Source organism: Macaca fascicularis, chromosome 14 (assembly GCF_037993035.2).
Source record: "Macaca fascicularis isolate 582-1 chromosome 14, T2T-MFA8v1.1".
Lineage (NCBI taxonomy): Eukaryota > Metazoa > Chordata > Mammalia > Primates > Cercopithecidae > Macaca > Macaca fascicularis.
In genome coordinates, this window is record NC_088388.1 from 3,528,926 (window position 1) to 3,550,637 (window position 21,712).

General features: G+C 51.6%; 1 protein-coding gene across 7 annotated transcripts in view; it reads left to right on the forward strand.

Moving 5' to 3' along the window:
- The first annotated feature begins 4,217 nt into the window (after nucleotides 1–4,217).
- SHANK2 (SH3 and multiple ankyrin repeat domains 2) overlaps nucleotides 4,218–21,712 on the forward strand; it is a 666,634-nt gene continuing 649,139 nt past the window's right edge. For 6 of the 7 annotated variants that reach the window (XM_065527817.2, XM_074012927.1, XM_074012925.1 and 3 more), the window contains exon 1: nucleotides 4,218–4,363. The gene's annotated coding sequence lies outside the window, so the exon portion shown is untranslated. Of the gene's footprint in view, nucleotides 4,364–4,925; nucleotides 5,373–21,712 lie in introns of those variants that run through there. The other variant, XM_065527819.2, reaches the window with a different exon arrangement.

Below are 21,712 nucleotides of genomic sequence, written 5' to 3' on the forward strand. Positions count from 1 at the left end.
GAAATATTAAATGAAAAATCCCATCAATAAACAGTAAGTTTTAAACTGTGTGCTATTCTGAGCAGTGTGATGAAACCTCAGGGCATCTGGCCCCATCCCTCCCTGGATGTGAACCATCCCTTTGTCCAGTGTCTCCATGCAGCATACACTACCCGCCCGTCCGGATCAAGAGATAGAAAAATAGTATATACCGGGTCAGTACTACCTGCAGTTTTGAGCATCCACTGGGGGTCTTGGAAGTATCCCCTGTAATAGAGGGTTAGGGGACACTGTATTATTTTGGGTTTCCCCTCAATGCTTTCCCTGAAACAAGGACTTGGATGCAGGCTCCTCTATTTGAGAGCTGACTCCAGGGAGCAGCGGAAGGGAGATGCAGAAGGCGGCCATCTCCAAATAAAGGTGTTTTGTCCTGGCCCCTGCTGTAAACAACGGAGGCTACAAAGGCCCTTCCTAGAAGCCAGACAATGTGCCCCAGCAGGACAGTTCACCTGCAGAGTGGAGAGCAGCTCCCTCTCCCAGTCTCCCAGCTCTGCTTCCACAAGGACTAGAAGTGGCCCCTCGGGGAATTAACTCCTCCATTCTACAGGATGCCCTGCACCCCCACGGGAGACCTGGGAGAAGGTGGACGATACCCTCGTTCTGGACGTGGGCCTCAAGGGAAGAGACCATGGCCTGGCTGGGAAGCCCGGCAGACCCTGTCCTGCAGCTTTCCCTCCTGCCTGCTGCTTCCCACATCCTCCCGCTCCAGTGCAGCAGGAAAAGCTTCAGATCATTCCCTCTCATCAGCTCAGATTCCAGGAGACAGAAACTCTCCCTCCAATCTCCCAGGTAGCAGCCAAGACGCTTACATTCAAAGTCCCAGGAGGCTTTTCTCCGCAAATCCATCCACGTAAGCTCATGGAAAATTAATGGAGAGGAATAAAAGTCCACAGTAAGCTACAGAGGTGAGACGTGAGAGGCACTTCTGCACAGGAGTGAGAGGGCTTGTAAAACCTGGGAATCCTTACAGCATCAGGTTTATGTGATTGAATTAGAAGTTGTCATGAAATTATGGAGAAACGAGTGAATTTTCCAGTACTTGACATGGGAGGGAACAGGAGGGAAGTGGACCTCTTGCTGTATTAGAAAACAAGCAGGAAAAAAAATTGCAAAAGCATGGGAGAATCTGGCAGGGACAAGGGGATGCAGCAGACTTGCTGGCCAGAGCACCTACCTTTACTTGGGCACACCTGCCTTTACTTGACTTCACCTGTGTGTGCTTGCCTTTATCTGGCTTCATGGGTTCACCTGTGCACACCTGCCTGTGTGGCCCTGACCTCGTGCCCTTGAGTGAGTCTCCTCCCCTCCATGCACCTCAGCTTCCTGCCTGTTAAACAACAGGGTTGCCTTGGGTTAGGCCACTGCCACTCGGGCTGTCTAGGAACCGTTCTCTGAAGATGTGCAGGCCTCCAACTCTTAATACATAAGCCTCAAACCCAGGAGCTTCTCTGGGGGGGAAGGGAGGGACTGCTGCTGAAGGCGGTGAGCATCTGGGTTAATCTAAGCCACAAAATATGTTTTCCCCAGGACCGAAAAGGTGGCTGTATCTCACATCCCTGATGGTACGGTGTCCCAGTTTCTAGTTCTCTATAAAACAGTTACTCTTCCCAGAAAGTTCTGGCGTGCTCAGGACCACACAGCGTGCACTCCGCAGAGGTGGCTGACGGTTTCATGGTTCAGGTCGGACAAGAAAAAAGAGAAGATGATTAGATGGAAAACCTTACCCCTTTCTGCAAAACCTGGTGAATCCTGGAAAGCAGCTTCCAGAAACAAAACCGGAGGGTCATGTCTCCTTTTCCTAAACTGAACCTAAAACAAGGCATTTGGTGGTGTGTGTGGCTATGGGCCCACCAGAAATTAGAATGCCAAAAGAGGTCCTACGTCAAATGAGCACTGGGGGGTAGGTGTTCCTCTCAACCTGAGATGCCTGCCCAGGGCGTTAAGGTGTGAATAAAGGCACTGTGGCAGTGTTATCTGACCCTGAACCTTTTCATAAGAGGCTTTTTTTTTTTTTTTGGCTGTCAATACTTTTAGTTGACACATAACTGTATGTATGTATGGGGTCCAGTGTGAGATGTTGATACACGTATACAATGTGTAATGATCAAATCAGGGAAATGAGTATATCCATCACCTGCAACCTTGATTTTCTTTGTTTTGGGATCATAAGAGATTTTTACAGACTTGAAGGATGTTGCTTCATCAGAGTACAAGGCTGAACTGGATATCTCTAAACAGACACAAAGAAACTGGGGCGTAAGCAGGATGCTGTCCTTAAAATGCCGAATGCCGGGGCTCTCACACAGCGCTCTTGTTGGCTAACAGATCAGAAGGACTGGAGGGGGATGGCCCAAGGGGTGTCCACTTAGGTGAGGCTGGCAGAGGCCTGCGTCCCTAGGGGAGTATTTCTTGGAGATAGCAGAATGGCACTGGCCTTAAACCTTGCATGGAGATAGCAGGAAAGTGTTCACGATTGAACTGTGACCAGCTGCCTCCTTTGCTATCTGCAGTGGTGGTTCTAGAAACCTAGGAAGGGGCATTCCGGGGGTGGGGATCTGGTGAGAGGAGGGAAATATCTTGAGGATAGGTCTTTGAGCTGGGTTTGAAGGGTAAATACACTTTATTCAGATGACTTGCCTTCTTTGGTGGGGAGGGTACTGACGGACTGTTACGGAAAGGTAGAGCCCCCACCCCCACTCCCTGCAACCCAGGTCTTGCATCTGCCACTCGCCAACCCAAAGAACATCCGATTGCCCTGCTGACACCCCTCCCGGGCGCCCCAGCTTCCATGCCAAAGAAAGGATGCCTGCAGGATCCTGTGAGGATGTCCTTCTTCCTGTTTTGGGGATTATTATTATTATTTGATTGCCTCCTTTATTCATTCGACAAATATTTTATCAAGTGTATGCTTAAGGAAGCAGCCACGAGAAAGACGTTTGCATAAGGCAGCTGCCCTCAAGGAATTACAATATTTACTCCATGTGTGTCCTGAAATATTCAGGCAGGCCCAAAACACAACTTTTTTTTTTTTTTTTTTTTAACCTAAGTGCTTTTAAAGATTTCTTTGAAATGTGGGACAATTATGCAAGCAGGAAAAAAAAGTATCTAGAGCAAATATTTAACTTTGCCTTTGGTATGTTGAAGTCACCAGCCCATGCAAACCTCTCAGGCATGTCCTGTAAGATAGACTGACTGACACACACACACACACACACTCTCTCTCTCTCTCTCTGTCTGTCTATGTGGGGGGCACAGTTTTGGGTTTGCATAATGCCAGGCTCCAGGGTTCTGGAGACAGTTGTTCTACTTCACAGCCTGGACTCTGATCCTTACCCACCCCTTCCAGAATACTGGAAAACCCAGAACAGAGAGACCTCAAGAGCTTACTCAGAAACACGCAGCTTGTACTGGGGGAGATTCCTAGTGAATGATCAAGGCCTTGAGAAAATCTAGCTCACACATCGGCCACAGCTCCAAGCTCAGGATCCGCCCCTTCGGGCTTCCGCAAACCTAGCAATCCGGAGTCCTGGATAATAACAGGATTCCTGGGAGTCTCCGGAGGGTGCCTTTGGCCTCTGGGATTCACCCGAGCCGTTGGCTTTTGCTCCCCCCACCCCACCCCCTGGCTGTTTTTGGCTTGGAGGGCAGCTGGCGGAGACACCGTTGTGCACCCCTGGGCGGAAGGCGCCCCAGACCTGGTGGCCTGGGCAGCAGACGCTGGCGTTATTACCTGGGTACAAAGTTTTCATTTGCTCTGCAAACGTTTTGATGTGCAGGCGGCCTCTATTTCCGAATCCTATTATTATAAATACTCTGTAGCGGGAGCCAGCTGCGTTCGGGATAATCGTGCAGACCCAACCGGACTTGACAAAATTCAGGGACTTTCTCGTCCGCCGGCTTTGGCCGGGGAGGGGGAGGTGCGTGAGCCATGCAGCCCGGGGCGGGGCGGAGGCGGCCAGGGCGCCCCGCGGTCTCCCGGGGTTGCCACAACAGACCCCACGCGCGCGCCCGAGCCGCAGCCGCGGGCGGGAGCAGGAGCGGGGCCGGGCCGGGGGCGGGGATCCAGGGCGGGTGGCCCGCGGGTCCTGGGCCGTACGCGTCCTTTGGGCGGCGAGAGGGCCCCTCCCCCACCCTCGCCGGAGCCAGCGCCCGTGCCGGGCGGGGCCGGGTCCTTCCCCACCCCCTGCACCTGAGCGGTGGTGGCGGCTCCCGCGCTCCGGCGGGGCTGGGCGCGGCGCCGCTCGGCTTCCAGCGGCCGAGCCAGGTGTGCGCGGACGCCGGCGCTCCCGGGGGGCTCGGACCCGCCCCCGACTCGCCGAGCCAGGTGAGGCGGCGGCTAGGGACGCAGGGCGCGGGCCGGGGAGGACGGAAGGTGGCCCTTGGGCACCCCACCTTGCTCACTGACGGCATTTTGGGTGCGTCTCGATTCCCGGAGCACCCGCTACCGGGTAAGCGCAGTCCTAGACCCAGAGAGGCTGGAGAGGTGGGCGCTGAGGGGAGGGAGCCGCGTGTCCAGGTGGGGGTCGATTTTCCGTAGAGAGCTCCTCCCCCCGCGTGCCTTTCTTCCCGGGCTGGGGCCGGTGTCGAAAGCTTTGGAAGCGGCGTGGGCTCAGAGCGCAGGAAGGAGCCCCCGCTTTGTCCCTGCGTGCACGGACCCCGTAGTCTCTGGCGCGTCCTGCCCCTTCCTCTGGAACAGCGCGTGTGGCGCGACCTCCGCCGCGCTCCCGTGGTCTCCTTGCCCCAGGTCGCCGACTGCCAGCCCTAGCACCCGGGCCAGGGAGCCCAGCGGAGGAGCTGGCTCGGGGCCGCCAGGTGGCGCGCGGGGGCGGAGACCCGAACCGTGGCCGCCAGGTCCCCCGAGACCCCGCTGCGGTCACCCTGGCCCTGCACTCAGAGCTCCCATTCAGGCGCGCGCGGCGGCAGCAGCAGCTGTCGCGGAGAGGCCGGGGCCGGCGCGCCTGGTGCGGGCCCGGGGGTGGCGGGTCGGGCGCCCAGGTCCCGGGGTCGCGCTGAGCCACAGCCGGGTGCCCGACCCCGGCCCGCCGTGCTCACCAACTGGGATAGGGAGACCCGGCGGGCGCAGCCCGGCCGCCACCGTCAGTGAATTATGCAGGAAGCTGGCACCGGCGCGCTCGAGTTGATCAAGTTTCCCTGGCAACTTTCGCCCGGGCATCCCTCCTCCCCGGCGGCCGGGCAGCTCCGCCCGCGCAGCCCGCGGCCCAGGCGCCTGCACCGGGTGGCCCCGGCCCGGGGCGCCAGGCGTGGGGAGCGCTCCCGGAGACGCCGACAGCGCACTCGCCACCTGGGCTGGGGCAGCCGGACTGAGCCAGCAGGTGCGACCACCGCAGCGGGCCTCGCCGCCCGGGTTCGGGGGAATGCGGGGGCTGGGGTGGACCTCCCCGCCCGGGTTCTGGGGCTTGGGGTGGGGGTGCAGCGCGGCGCCCTCCAGGCGGGTCTGCTTGCGGACACCCTGCTCGAGGTGGGTGAGCGCGTGGGCGAGGCTTGCCTTTCCGTGGGGCTGGAGCACCCAGAGGGAGGAAGGATGGTGCAGGTGACCGTGGGTTTTCGCAACTGAGCTTTTAAAGGGGCTCGGGGCGCCTGGAACTGAGAAGGCGCTCGGGCCAGGCAGGTGGGGGGCGTGGGGGGGGGTCAAGCTAAAGTACGTAGGGCCCTCGGGGGCTGGCAGCTGCGGGCAAAGGCCTGGGCGTCCTCAGAGGCCATCCGAAAATAAAGTGGTTTTCGGATGGAAATTCAGGGTAGTAAATTGGATAGTTGCGTGACCTCGTTTTTCGTTTGAAACTCAAGTTCGAACGTTAATGAGGCCAATCAGCTAATTAAGCTGCCAGATCCAGAGAGGTAATTTCGGAAGTCCCCCAGTGTGGGAGGGCGATTTGATCTCTACCTGGGATGTGAACCTCGGTTTTGCAGACCCAGCTACGGGGAAGTTCTGCGCCCCTGGAAAAGGACCTAACAGGTTCAGCCTTCAGCCGGGTGCCCTGCGGTCCGCATCCCATAATTAGTGACGCCCTACTACGCACTAGGCACCGAGCCCGGCGCCCCAGCGGTTTCAGCAGGTCCAGAACAGCCTCTGGGCCGATTGCTTTTGGAGTTTTCCAACTACTTGTGGGTTGGAAACAAGGTTGAGGGTCCTAACAGGGTTGAGCCTGCGAGAGTGGAGTGAGCTTGGCCCCCGTCTGGGTTCAGTGTTAATTCTTGGGGAAAGCCGTTGTGGCCGCTCTAAGAGGGGGATTGGTAGGTGGGAGCTGTGGGTTTCTATGCCGGATATCGCTGTCCTCTAAGGGGGTTTGAGGAAGACCCTTGTCCTGATAGGAATCTGGGTGTCCCAGTGAGTGCCTACATGATCCAGCTCCTGGGAAGCACTGTCTAAGGCCTCTGATTCCATTATCACACCCAGGAATTCCTGGTTTTCCTGGAAGGAAAATTGGGTGGAAAGCTTGGTGCTTCTTTGGGTGCCTTTGGAAGGAGGTTGGAATTCAGGTATCAAAGGTAGCTCTTTAAGAGTAGGTGATTTCGCCCATAAAGATGATCCCAGAGGCCTCGGTTGACAGCACTTGGCTGCTTTTAACAAATTAGATTACCCCCCACCCCACGGGAGGGTTGTGGTCTGTGTGGGGGATCTTTTCTGCGTACTGTCTCCAAGTACAGTCTGCTATAGAAAGCCCTATTCCTATTTGGGTGAGTTTCAAGGAGATTTTTCATTCATTCATTTCTTCATTCGGGTGCTTAGGGCCCATGCTGGGCCCATGCTGGCTTCTAGGGGTCTTGGTCTAGGCCAGGGTCTACCGGGTGATATCAGATGTGAGCGCTGCCCAGAGGAAGGTAAAGGGATTCTGAGACTGCATTGCATTTTGTATATCATTAGTGAAGAGGAAAAAGATGGGAGAGAAAAACGGACTGGAAATTGATCAGTATACAGGAACACACTCCTAAAAATGGCTTTTTATGGGAAGGCAGTGCTTTAGCATACTTGCCTTATTTCCAAATACGTAACAGAGTTGCAGATGAGAGAGTTCTGTCCTGATGAGAGAGGGTCAGTCCTGATGAGGGATGAGGACTTTTCTAAAGTGGGGCTCAGCTTGGGAGTTGCTGCGGGGCCTGAGGTCGTGCCTCCTACTCTAAAGGAGTTCTGGGCCTGGACACCTGAGGTCTCACCTGCCTGCAATTCCAGCCTCCTGCTTTGTAAACTCAAGCTGGAGCTTTCACCTGGGGCTGTTGTACCTGGAGTCTTAGGGCAGCAGGAAGGGTGTGGCTGAGAAAAACTGGAAATGGATTCGCACAGCCTCTTCAGGAGCTTCCAGTTGTCCTGTAACTAGGACTGTGAGCCCCAGGGAGGGACTCTTTAGATCTTCTTGCCTTCACATGACCTCCAGCAAAATTCTTGACCCTCTCCGTGTCTATAGACTGGGGAATCTGGAAGAAAGGGAAGGAGAAGGGAGGATAGCTCCAGACGAAGGCGGGTCTTCTCCATCTCTGGAGTCCCCCACCCCTCGCCACTGGCCTGGGCACCGGGAGAATGAACCACTTCTTGAGAGGCCGTGAGCATATTAGTGCAGGGCCTGGAGCCTGCAGCCCCCCAGGGCTGAGTGACCTTTGTGACTTGGCCACTGCACCTAACCTCCCACCCAAAATGAGAGGCCTGTCATTCTCTGATGGTCAGAGGATAAATAGGGTGTATTTGTTTGTTTCCGCATGAATAATCATCTGAGGGCCTGCTGCCGCATCCAAGCCTGGACTGGCCGCAAGGGCTGCCTCAGGGAGCTTCTAGGATAATGGGGAGGAAGAGGCGTGACTGGACAGTCCAGTTAGTCCGTGTTGTGACAGGGCTTGTGATGGAGCTGACCATTGAGTGCTGTAGGGCATAGAAGGGGTCCCCAACCCAGCGTGGGGTGGGGCTATACAAACCCTTGGAAGAGGCCCGGGTTGTTTGTGTCCTCCTGGGACTGAACATGGGCCCTTGGCAGAACGATTCAGTCCTTGTTCCTGGGGTGGGGACAGAGCCACATGCTAGTCACAATAATGTCAGCAGCTGCAGTGTGCATAGTGAGACTCTCACCGAACATTTTCCTTTTGGTTGGCATTAGTGCCATACTCTTGCTATTTATTCCCTCAGTAAATCTCACAGAAGTCCAAGGAGGCAGCTCCGATTCATTACGATTCCCATTTCACAGATCAGGAGCTTGAAGCTCAGAGGAGTGAAGCCGCTTGCCTTAGCCCACATAGCTAGCGGGTAGGGGAGCCCTTGACCCCGCACCGCCCCGTGGTTAAATGCACACTACCCAGCTGGAGAAAGCTGCTAGGCAGCGGTTAGAAAATTAGTCTTCTCGTTCCCGTGCTGTGAAATAGCGCTGCGGTCAGCAGGTGAAAACCAGTTTCTCATTAGACTTCTTGATGTGCTCCACGTTTTGCATTGTGGAAAGCAGATTCAAGGACTGGTTTGATGCTGCTGATGGACGGCTGTCTCATTGGCCGTGGCTCCAGTACGGACGCTGGGCTTCGGGGTACAGGTGCTTCTGATGCAAGCCTTTCCTGCATTCGAGGGTTTCCGTTCTTTGCAGGGTATGGGAAGATGGGCCCATGCCCAGTACCCAGAGCCTGCCTTGGGTTTAGGGACCATAGACTGGGTCTCTCTAGATGCACGTACCCTGGGGATGGACCTTCAGGGAGGGACTGGTTGAAATGCAGCTCGCTCCCTGGGAGATTAAGCTCTTAAAAGCCTGTGGGGCTGCCAGGAGTTAGCGGGCAGCAGCAGGGACATGCTGGGCTCCCCGATTGGCTGCCAGATGTCATTGCTGAACCCGGCACTGCACCAGAGCGTGACTGGGGACGGTGTTTGAAAATTGTCCTTGCTGGGTGTGGTAGCTACTCTGGGGTTAGCTCAGTGAGGGGTGTGTGAATGGAATTAGGCCACAAACTCCCAATCTGAGGCTGCAGATTCGAAATGGTGGAGTGTGGAAGGGCTCCTAGCTCCCCGTCCTAGAAATTCTGATGCGGCAGAAAGGCAGCACGGGAGCCCCCCAGAGGAAGAGGAAGATCAGCTGGAGCAGCCCTGAGTTGCTGGACTTAGAAAGGCCTCGCCAGAGACCCCCCCCAGGAGGTGTGCATTTGAGGTCATAAACCCTGCCTTGGCCCTGCTGGGCTGGGGCCCGCTTCTTGCATTTTTTTTTGTCCCTCCCTAAAAGTGTTTTAAAAAAACAGCTTGTTCTCTCAATTGTTGCTTGTTCTCTGCAACAATTTCTTATGAAAAATTCAAATATCCAGCAAAGCTGAAAGAATTGCCAGCAAACGTTCAGATTATGCCATTCATCATTTACCAGGCTTCTTACACATTTTAAAGTCAACATCTAAAATTTTTCTTCATAGGTTTAAATATTTGTAAAGGCTACGGTACCTCTGTGAGGGCAAATATCAATATTTTAAAAGGAACTGTTGCCTAACTCTTTACTCACTGTAATATAAACCCATCGTGACTCACATCCACTTTTCCTTGACAGATACGTAAGTGAGCTTTAGGACATTTTCATCGTTCTTTTCTCTTCTTGAATTTATACAGCCACTTCCCCCAAAGAATTTTATCCTAATGTAATAGACTTTTATGCTCATGGGTCTTTTATTAATCAACTTAGCATACTTCTCTGCATGAAAAATATACATAAATTGACTTTCATAAAATTTCCCGTGACCTGAAGTTGCTAAGTATTTAAAAAAATTACTTCTGAATTGAAAAAAGCTGTACAGTCATTGCTGGGGCACAGGTGGTCAAAAACTATAAATATATTACAGATTTTTAGAAATGGAAAAGGGGAGCTGTTACTGGAGCTGCATCTCTGAGAAGGCAGTGGGTGTTTTTGGTGTTTTAATTGAAGCCCTAGTTGCATTAGCCCTTTTGTTTGGTATCAGGAGGGCTCTTCTGGGGCTGCACCGCCACCTCACCAGCTTCTGGGGGATAGCAGTGCCTTTCCTATGTAAAAGAGCTCCTGGGGTGTTGGGGAGGGGAGGTGGGCAGGGGGACCCAAGGCCTCTCTCCACTGAGCAATTTCAGGAAAGACTTGGCTACCCTTTAGACTGAGCTGGGTCCACTTGGAAAGGGTCCTTGCACCTCAGTTTGAAAGGGACCTCTGTAAGGGAAAAGATCTTGGTTCACAAGATTACACCTGCACTCGGGGTCCTGCAGGTGATTCTTACCTGGGGAGAGTAATGATACCAATGTGAAGGCAGTGACAGGTGATACCCGCAGTGTGCTCTGGATACTGCCAGGCTTTGCTACCTCCCTGCAGACTTGGGGGTGTCCTGCCCCACGTCCTCCTCACTCTGGCTCATCAGGCCCCTCCGCTTCTCGAGGAGAATCCAGAGTCAGCACCTAGAGTCGAGGTGGGAGGGGGAATGGCCGAGAGTCTGGACAGCTGGCAGCCTGGTCCCTGGTCCACTGGGGTGGGTCCTGGGAGGCTTAGGGCCAGGGAATGGGGTGCAGGGCATCCTGGGTTTCCAGGCCTGGAGCTGACACAGACTTCCGGGCTCCTGGGCAGTGGGAAATGAGCCTCTGAGCCTGTCTTTCCTGAAAATCCTGCCCTGGATTCCTTCCCTGGGGAGAAGGCAGGCTTCTTGGGGAGGGGAGGGGGATGCTTCCACGCCCTCATTTGTACCCCTGAGAGCATAGGGCTCAGCCGTTCCTGTCCATGTTTTTCCTGCCGCCCCCCACAAATGTCCCTGGAATTTGAAGAATCTGCTCCGCTACCCCCTTCCCGTGCAGGGGCCTGCAAACCAGAGGCGTTTGCCCCTGGGCCAGCTGGCTCCTGTCTGACCCCTCCTCACCACATGGACAGGTCCCCAGGAAAGGCACCACGTCTTGCTCCTATCTGCATTTCAAGGTCCTTCAGTGGCACCAAGCATGGACCAGGGGACGTTGGCAGGGGAAGATACTGACCGGATGGCGTTGCTACGGCCCCTCATCCTGGTTCTGGACTTTCCCTCCCTCGAGGGTCATTCAGCTCCAGTGGCTGAACTTGCCGAAGGTCTTGTGGCCCAGCTGGGATCCACACCAGGCGGCTGCCCACTGCACTGTGCAGAGGAAGGCACCGCTCGCTTCTCCGGCCTCCAGGTCGCCTCCTAGGTGGCACGCCAGTTTATCTTTCTGTTCGCTTTCAGGTAAAGCAGATGAGGTAGCGCAGTGGTTGTCAGACTTTTAGCTTAAGGAACCTTTTTTGCTCTCTTAGAATGTTGAAGGACCCAGAAGCTTGCTGTGTATGAGCACTAATCTATTGTTATGCTGTTAGAATTTAAAAATATTTATTAATGCATTTAAAAATAGTAATAAACTCATTACATGTTGGTATAAATAATGTGTTTTTATGAAAAACAACTCTTTTCAAAACAAGAAAAACATTTGGTGAGGCTGGTTGAGGTGGCTCAGGCCTGTAATCCCAGCACTTTGGGAGGCCAAGGCAGGAGGATTGCTTAAGGCCAGCAATTTGAGACCAGCCTAGGCAATATAATGAGACCCTGTCTCTACAAAAAATAAAAAAATTAGCCAGGTGTAGTGGCACGCATCTGTGGTCCCAGCTACTCAGGAGGCTGAGGTGGGAGGATTACCTGAGCCTGAGAGGTTGATGTTGCAGTGAGCTGTGATCACGCCACTGTACTCTAGCCTGGGTGACAGAGTGAGAAAAAAAAATAGTGCAGTGGCTCACACCTGTAATCCCAGCACTTTGGGAGGCTGAGGCGGGTGGATCACTTGAGGTCAGGAGTTCAAGACCAGCCTAGCCAAAATGGTGAAACCCCATCTCCACTAAAAATACAAAAATTAGCTAGGCACAGTGGGGCACACTTGGAGTCCCAGCTACTCAGGAGGCTGAGGCACAAGAATCACTTGAACCCAGGAGGCAGAGGTTGCAGTGAGCCAAGATTGCACCACTGCACTCTAGCCTGGGCAACAGAGTGAGAGTCCATCTCTACAACAACAAAAAAGACTTGGTGAGAAGAGTGACATTGTTTAACATTTTTGCAGTCTTTTTGCTGTCAGGTTTAATGGAAGACAGCTGGGTTCCCGTATCTGCTCCTGCAGTCAGCTAGTTGCAATATCACACGTTCTGTAGCTTCCGTTGTGCACTTGGGAGAGGATGAGCTTGAAAAAGCAGCTCACATCTCAGTGTTATGATGAGAATGGTTTGACTTCATAGATCTCTCGAATAGGCTGGTTCCTGGGGCTGCACGCTGAGAGCCTCTGGGAGGAGCATGGGATCCACCTTGTCAGTGCATGGGTCTGGTTTGAAAGCTGGCTTTGCCATGTGGTCCAGGGGATGCTTTGAATGTTACATGTCCCTTGTCGTTCAGGATATTTCTGTGGAGTTTAGTTGGGGGCTTCAGACAGCACCAGGTGGTTCCCACCCCAGGGGCAGGCCTTCTGATTGTGGAGTCTAGGATGTTGGAAGCATGCAGGGGCACCTTCCAGGCTGTGGGGTCAAGGAGGCTGGCAGAGCCTGAGGTGACTTAGGAGACTCTGGGAGAGCAGCCTGGCCAATTCGTAGAGTGAGGCAAGCTTGCAAGTGTAGACAGGAGAGCGGAGAGGACTTTGTAGGTGTTTGGCTGCCAGAGGAAGCCTGTAGTTTTCTTGTGAAGTCTAGTTTTGGTATCAGAGTAATATTGGCCTTGTAAGATGACTTGGGAAGCATTGTCTTCCATTTTTTTTCTGAAAAGTTTATGCAAAATTGGCCTTCATTCTTCTTTAAATGTTTGATAGAATTCACCAATAAAGCCATCTGGGCGTAGGCGTTTCTTTGTGAAAACTTTTAAAATTATTAATTGGATCTCTACTTGTCATAGGTCTTTTTAGATTTTCTGTTTCTTCTTGAGTCAAGTTTGTTAGTTTGTGTCCCATCAGAAATGTGTCCACTTCAAGTGAGTTTCTCTGATTCGGTTGCTGTGTAGCTGTTTGTAGCACCATCTCATTATTATTATTATTTTTGAGATAGAGTCTTGCTCTGTTGCCCAGGCTGGAGTGCAGTGGTGCGATCTTGGCTCACTGCAAGCTCCACCTCCTGGGCTTACGTCATTCTCCTGACTCAGCCTCCTGAGTAGCTGGGACTACAGGCATCTGCCACCAGGCCTGGCTAATTTTTTTGTATCTTTAGTAGAGACGGGGTTTCACTGTGTTAGCCAGGATGGTCTTGATCTCCGGACCTCGTGATCCGCCTGCCTCGGCCTCCCAAAGTGCTGGGATGACAGGCATGAGCCACTGAGCCCGGCCTGATTCCTTTTAAGTCTGTAAGTTGGTAATAATATCCCTTCTTTCATTTCTGAGTTTGATGATTTGAGTCTTCCCTTCTTTTCTTGATCATTCCAGCTAAGGTTTGTCAATTTTGTTGATCTCTTCAAATAACCAACTTATAGTTTTATTGATTTTCTTTATTGTTTTTCTAGCCTAGATTTCATTAACTTCAGCCCTAACCTTTATTATTTCCTTCCTTCTGCTTGCTCAGTTTCAGTTTCCCATTCTTTTTCTGACTTTCACAAGGTGGAAGGTTTTGGTTACTGATTTGAGATTTTTCTTCTTTTTAATAGAGACATTTACAGATCTGAATTTCCTTTAAGTACTGCTTTAATTGTATTCCATAAGTTTTGATATGTTTTGTCTTCTTTTTCACTCGTTTCAAAGTGTTTTCCAATTTCCCTGTCGTTTATTCTTTGACCCATTGGCTGTTTGTGTGTTGTTTAATTTCCACATATTTGTGCATTTGTAAAATGGATTTCAAATTTCATTCCATCGTGGTTGGAGAACATTATTTGTATAATTTCAGTCTTGCTGATGTTTAATGAGGCTGTTTTATGGCCGGGCATGAGGCCTCTCCTGGAGAATGTTCCATGTGCCCTTGAGAAGAATGCGTATTCTGCCGTCTTTTGTGGCGTGTGCTGCAGATATCTGCTAGGCTGCTCTAGACTCTGGGATACAACAGTGAACCAGACAAATATTTCTGCCCCTGTAGGGTTGACACCCTCACTGGGGAGCAAACAATAATTAAGGGAGATCATAAAGAAGCAGTGATGCCGTGCGGGAGGAAGGGAGAGCTTGCTGGTGGGGACTGGGAGCCAAAGGGGCTGCTGTTTTAGCAGGGCGGTCGGTGCGGGCCGCACTGAGGAAGTGGTCCTTGAGCAAACACTTAAAGGAGGTGAAGGAAGCGATGCGTGATAGAGGAGGAGTTCAGTGGAAATTAATATGAGAGCACTTTTTTTCCCAATGCACATTTTATAAATCATGCAAAAATACCTGTAACATAGAAGGGTACCCTTTTCACCATTTTTAGGTGTGTAGTTCTGAGGCATTAAGGACACTCACCTTGCTGTGCCGCCATCGTCACCATCTACCTGTAGAACTCTTCAGCTTGCAAAACTGAAACTACTTCCCCACTAATCACTAGCAAACCATCCCCCTTCTCCCAGCCCCTAGTGACCACCAGTCTGTTTCCTGTCTCTTTGGCTTCTGTAGGGACCTCATCCAAGTGGAATCATGCAGTGTTTATCTTTTTGAGTCTGGCTTAATTCACTCCGCATAATGTTCTCAAGCCTCATCCATGTTGTAGCGTGTGTCAGAATTTCCTTCCTTTTTGTGGCTGAGTAATATTCCGTTGTGTGGATGGACCACATTTTGTTTATACAGTCGTCCATCCATGGGGACCTGGGTGGCGTCACCCTTTGGCTGTTGTGCATGATGCTACTGCGAACGTGGGCATGGAAATATCTTGAGTCCTTGCTTTCAGAAAACACCTTCTAAAGCAGTGTCCAGCCCCAGGCCCATCCGGTCTTGAGATACTAAAGCTGAGGTCTTTTACCCACTCGCTCCAGCCCAGGCTGGTGTCTCAGAGAAGGAGGCCCCACCTTTCTTCGTGGGTCTCAGGAGAAAGCAAGGGTGACCCTGAGTGTGGGAGAAATTGTGGGACAGACTTTTTCCCATGTCCGGTGTCTTCCAGTGAGGCAAGGTGCTGCTCCCTGGGAACCTACTCCCTGGGAACCTACTGGGGATGTCTGATCTTTGTGGGTTCAACCCTAGCCTAGGGTAGGACCAAGAAAGACAGGGACCAGAGACAGTAGCAGGGGAGAGAGTGTCTCCTGCAAAATGTAGCTGATGAACTGATTAGATGCTTTCCGGTTGCCTCATGATCTTAAATGTGGGCTGATTGTGCAATGGGTCATTTGTCGATCTCATGTGCAGTTGCTGGCGAAGGTACGTATTTGTTTGTCTCATGGGGCCTTGGGTCGCCTGTGTGGGGCGGGAAAAGCGGGGTGTCCAGGTACTTCCCACTCCCTGAAAGCTTTGCCTTGAAGTTTTCTTAATAGCCACTTTAAAAAATCCACCCTGAGTTGATCATGTAGCTCGGTTTATACATTCTATGGAATGGTTAACCCCATTTTATTCTTTCTCTTCCTGTTGACATTTGGGTTGTTTTCAGGATCTTGTTCTTTCAGACCGTGCTGCAGGAAACATTCTTCTCCGCAGGGCCTGCCGGGGCTTCCCTGGATACCTCCTTAGACGAGAAGTTGCCTACCCCGGAGCTTTCACCATGCACAGAGCTAACTTTTGCCAGTGTTCTCAAATTGCTCTCTCGGGGGTTGTACCAAGTTACAATCCCACCCGCATGGTGTGGAAACTCCCTGGACCCCTCCTCCTCAGCAAGACTTGGTGTTGCCTGATATTTGCCAGTCTAATGGGTGGGAAATGGTGTCTCCTTTTAACTTGCATTTTCTCTGATTCATACAAAGCTTCTCCCAGTTCCGGTTCATCCACCACTCAGCTTTCCATTTTCTGAGTGGATCTCCCTGGCTCAAGCAATCCTCTCACCTCAGCCTCCCGAGGAGCTGGGACCACAGACGCACAGACTACAGGTGCACAGCACCACACCTGGCTATTTTTTTTTTGGAAGGGGCTCCCTATGTTGCCCAGGCTGGCCTCAAACTCCTGAGCTCAAGCGATCCTCCCACCTCAGCCTCCCAAAGTATTGGTGTTTATGGGCATGAGCCAACATGCCCAGCCCATTTTATTTTTTTGACGTGGCTCCTAGGAAATTTAAAATTACATTTGTGACTCCAATTATATTGCTATGGGGCAGCATGGATTTGTAACCTTCCTTCTCCAGGGGCTGGGGTCTGCCCCTTCTTGCTTGGCCCCCTGCCCTGCAGTGGCCCTGCTTCCACCGCCACCTTCTCACCCTCGGATGGAGTTGCCTTCCTGCTGACATGCTTCCTTTGAGTTAGCAGCCAAGACTCTCGTTGGAGGAACAGGAGAGGGGCTAGGGAGAGAGGATGGGCTAGGACAGCTTGTCACGGCTTGTCACTCAGAGAGACCTGAGTGTGGGCAGGACCCCAGAGCTCACTGAGAATTAATCAGGGTTCTGCACTGCTGGCTCTGGACAGTCCAGGTCCAAACCTCTTGGAGAACAATGGAACTTGGGAGAAGATGTACCGTGTCTGGGTCCTGCAGCAGGTTTTATGCTGGATCAGAGAATCCCTGTGCTGATAAGCCTCCCAGTACCCTGTGGCAGGCTCTTCATAGACCAAGCCTGGTTAAATAGCTTCTGGAGTTCATTCTCCAGAAGAACGAGGTTCTTACCAGAAGCAGTCTAGAATTAGTATCATATTTCTGTTAGTAATTATTACTATTAGAATCATATTACTAATTTTAGCAGTCTAGAATTAGTATCATATTACTGTTAGTAATACCATTAGAATCATATTACTAATTTTAGCAGTCTAGAATTAGTATCATATTACTGTTAGTAATTATTACCATTAGAATCATATTACTAATTTTAGCAGTCTAGAATTAGTATCATATTACTGTTAGTAATTATTACTATTAGTATCATATTACTAATTTTAGCAGTCTAGAATTAGTATCATATTACTGTTAGTAATTATTACTATTGGTGTCATATTACTAATTTTAGCAGTCTAGAATTAGTATCATATTACTGTTAGTAATTATTACCATTAGAATCATATCACTAATTTTAGCAGTCTAAAAGTATCATATTACTGTTAGTAATTATTACTATTAGTATCATATTACTAATTTTAGCAGTCTAAAAGTATCCTATTACTGTTAGTAATTATTACTATTAGTGTCATATTACTAATTCTAGCAGTCTAGAATTAGTATCATATTACTATTGAACATTCACGGAGGCCCTTGGATCTTCAGATGGCTTTCTGGCCACCACTGAGTGTTTGCCCAGCTCCCAGGGATGTGCAGTTGCTTGAGACACCTGGCAGATGCCCTGCGAGATGTAGCCTGTGCCTGGTGGGCTCAGTGGCCTGGGGTGGGGTGGGTGATTTTCTGAACGAAAGGAAATGCCCCCGAGGTAACAGACCAGCCCGCCAGCTGCAGGACACTCCACATGTAGAGGCAAAAATGACTTCTTGGTCAGGTGCGGTGGCTCTTGCCTGTAGTCCCACCACTCTGGGAGGCCGATGTGGGTAGGTGGCTTGCTTAAGAGCAGTTTGAGACCAGCCTGGGCAGTATGGTGAAACCCTGTCTCTAGAAAACAAAACAAAACAAAAAACAAATATTAGCTGGGCATTGTGGTGTGTGCCTGTAGCCCCAGCTTCTCGGGAGGCTGATGTGGAAGGATCACTGAGCCTGGAAAGGTTGAGGCTGCTGTGAGCTGAGATGGTGCCAGTACACTCCAGGCTGGGCAGCATAGTGAGGCCCTGTCTCAAAAAAGAAAAAAATTGACCATTAACAATGCAGTAATAACATAGAGTGACCTGTATCTTTGTAGGTAGCTCAGTCAGTCAGTCATCATCATTATCGTTAATGTATTATCTGCAGACATTGTTGGAGGCCATTTCAGTACCTGCTGTGTGCCAGGAGCTTCGTGCATATGGTCTCATGGAATCACCAGTTGCTGTCTGGGAGTATTTTAATGCCCATTTCACAGAAGGGGAAACTGAGCTCCAGAGAGGTGCATTGGCTGGGGCTTTGAACCCACGTAGCACATTACCCATGTAGTAGAATGGAAAGGGACGGGAGCATTTAGTCTCCTTCACTCCAGTGAGTCCTCCCTCTTGGCCTGCCTGGCGGCCCCTCCTGGTCATCTGTTGACATGTTGACAGTCAGTCCTTCCTCAAGCCTCCTGGGTGTTTGTGAACAAAATGCTTGTGAAACCGTGAGTTGGACCTTCCCATGAATGAAGTCTGTCCCTGTGACTCTGTGTCTGGACAGCCCCTCTTCTGGGGAGAGTCCTCTGCAGCAGGTGCAGTCAGCGTGGGGACAGAGAAGACACAGAGGGCCCCAGCTCTTTAACACTTCTGCTGATTGACTCCAGCAAGCTCTGGCCGTAGACGGTGCATTTGCCCAGCAGAGTTGAGTGTCACCGTGTTTCAGCACCCTGTTCTCTAGGCCGTGGTGACGGGTGATCTGCCTGGAGAATTTGGGCCACAGAGGGAGCATAGCACTGGCCAGGAGGGGCCTCTGGCCTCTCCGCTCTTACCCCGACATCTCTGGGCTTTGGGGAGTGTTGGGTTCATTTTCCTTGCTGTAGTAAGTGGTACATTGCAGTGCAGAGCAGCTCTGCCGTGCTGCTGTGTGACCTTGGACAGCCCAGTTGGCCTCTCTAGGCCTTGGTTTTCTTATCCGTGAAACGGGGGTACTAACATATTTCTGGTAACTGTGAGCATTAAATAAGGCAATTTTGTAAAACTGAGACTACGGTAAGCATCCACGTACTGCCACTGTTCTTACTGTCTTTAGTGGTGACGTCTGCATCGTCTGTGTCCATGCGACCTGTGCCACATGTGGATTGTTGGGTCTATTAAGTGCCTGTCTTGTCAGGGCTGCCCACTGGCCTGTTGAGATCTCAGGTTGGCACACAGGTCCTGTTACAGGCAGAGCAGGTATGCTGTGGCCTCTACCTGTTCTCTGCAGAGCCTCCCACGTGGGCTTCATGAGTGCACAGGGTTCAGGGACTCAGGATGATGGGGTGCCCAGCGGCAGCCCCCCAGCTTGTGCAAGGGACATCTGCAACCTTGCCCCCCCCCCAGTCCCACCCTCAATCCATGTGTGCATGTGTGCAGTGCCTGGGGACAGAGGTGAGTCTGTGTGTCAAAGGGAGAGCCCCTTGGGAGGGGCCCCCCTCATCCTGTGGGAACTCCAGGTGACTGGGTTGCTCTGCTACCCGTGAGCCTGGGTAGTGGTGTGTGTTCGTCCTTGTCGGCCTTTGTGGTCCTCAGTGGCTTTTCCTGACATGGATGAGCCTTTGTTTGTTGGAAATCTTATCCTGCCATGTTTTACTGAAGAGAAAGGGGCGGGGGGCCTGGGAAGGGGAGATGGGGTAGGCTGTACAGCTAGTGACTCCGTTAGGGACCCTTCCATAAAGCCTGCATTGTGGTGGGCTTGGGGCCTTTGGTTTAGACAGACAGGGTTAACTCCTGCTTTGCCGGAGCCTCCCCGTAAGTGCCACGATGTGACCTGGGTGAGTGACTGGATCCTTCGCTGTAGGCCTTGGCTTCCTGATCTTTAGGTTGGAGGTAACGACACCTATCTAATAAGCAACTGTTAAGTTGAGAGTCGTGTTAGTTAACCTTTGCTGCATAACAGACCACCCCAAACAAAGGGTGAAACACCTGTTCATTTCAGGGCCAGATAGTAAATATGTTGTGTTTGCGTGCTGGGCAGTGTCTCTCCAAAAAAGCAGTCAAAGGCAATACATGAATGAATGGGCACGGCTGTGTTCCAGTAAAAACTACTTATAAAAACAGGCTTGGGCTAGAATTGGCCCATGGGCGGTCACTCGCCGACCCTGATTTATTTAGCTCATTGTTCTGCAAGTTGCCCACTAGAGCCAGGCTCAGTCCCTGGACTCAGTCCTCCTTGCCCACTGGCTGCTTGGTGGTTCTGGGCTCCTGAGGGCAGCAAGAGGGGGAACTTCAGGATGCCATGGTCTGCAGCTTCTGCTTGCATCACATTTGCTGCCGTTGTCTCTTTGGGTTTATTGACATGGCCGGAGCGAACACAGTGACCGTTTCCAGGGTCGTTGTGGGAGAAGACTTCCCAAGATGGTAGATCTAGGAGGCACGACTGATACTGTGACAGCCTCCCAGGCCCGCAGCGCAGTCCCGCCTGCGCCAAGTCCCTCCTGGCCGCTGCCTGCACTGTTGCCCTCTGGGCACAGAAAGACCTCACAGAACTATAGAGGTGCCACATTGGGTTTTGTTTATCGGTTTGTTTTGAGACAGAGTCTCACTCTGTCACCCAGGCTGGAGTAAAAATGTTGTGCTTGTGCGCTGTGCAGCGTCTCCCCAAAAAAGCAGTCAAAGGCAATGCGGGAAGGAATGGACACAGCTGTGTTCCAGTAAAACTTTGCTTATGAAAACAGGTTTGGGCTAGAATTGGCCCGTGGGCAGCTGCTTGCTGACCCTGATTTATTTAGTTCACGGTTTTGTAAGTTGCCTACTGGAGCCGGGCGCAAGCCAAGTGCAATCTCGGCTCACTGCAACCTCCACCTCCCAGGTTCAAGCAACTCTCCTACCTCAGCCTCTGGAGTAGCAGGGACTATAGGTGCATGCCACCACACCCAGCTAAGTTTTATATTTTTAGTAGAGATGGGGTTTCATCATGTCCCAGCTAATTTTTATGTTTTTAGTAGAGATGCGGTTTCACCATGTTGACCAGGCTGGTCTAGAACTCCTGACCTCAAGTGATCTGCCAGCCTCCTCGGCCTCTCAAAGTGCTGGGATTACAGGCATGACCCACCACGCCTGGCCTCACATTGGGTTTTGATGCTTTTACTGGTCACAGCATTTTATGGTTCAACCAGGACGCATAATGCATGTTTTTATTTTATTCCTGAGTAATTTTGCATGGTGACTGTTGCTAAGCTAATTTCAGCCTGCCTTGTTGCCTTCTCTGGCCGTTGAGCTGGGGACAAGGAGAATGAGGAGTGTTCTGTGGATGGTGAGACGGGCCCCGAGCAACATCCCTCTCAGTCCAGTCCTGCCTTTCAAACAAACAGTGTTTGTGGAGGGGATGGAGGAGGCTGAGCAGGAAGAACCGAATGGCCAGCCTGGCTTCCTCCTGGTCCTGGCTCTGCCGCCAGTGGCTGCTGGTCTGGTCTCAGTTTTCTCAGCAGGAGAATGGGTGCATCTGTTAAAGTCACATTGCTTCTGGCACAGACATCAGCAAAGGCAGCCGGCAGGATGGGAGACGGTATACACACACGTGTGAGGAGAGCGTGTGCCCATCCTCGCGGCAGCCACTCCCCACAGGCTGTGTCACATGGACCTCAGGAGGTGGCTTTTGACAAAAACTGAAGATCGGAGGCTCTTCTGTCCCCGCTGCATGCCTGTACATGTTGGCCTTTTGCCTTCAGTGTTTTCCTCTCCATGAAGTGGATCCTGAACCCTTGTGAGGCGTTGAGAATAAGAGGTTCTTTTTATTTCCTTTATGGAGGTAAAATACACGTAACATAAAGTTAACATTTTTTTTTTCAAGATAGAGTTTTGCTCTTATGGCCCAGGCTGGAGTTCAATGGCACAGTCTTGGCTCACTGCAACCTCTGCCTCCCGGATTCAAGCGATTTTCCTGCCTCAGCCTCCCGAGTAGCTGGGATTATAGGTGCGTGTCACCATGCGGGCTAATTTTTGTATTTTTAGTAGAGATGGGGTTTCA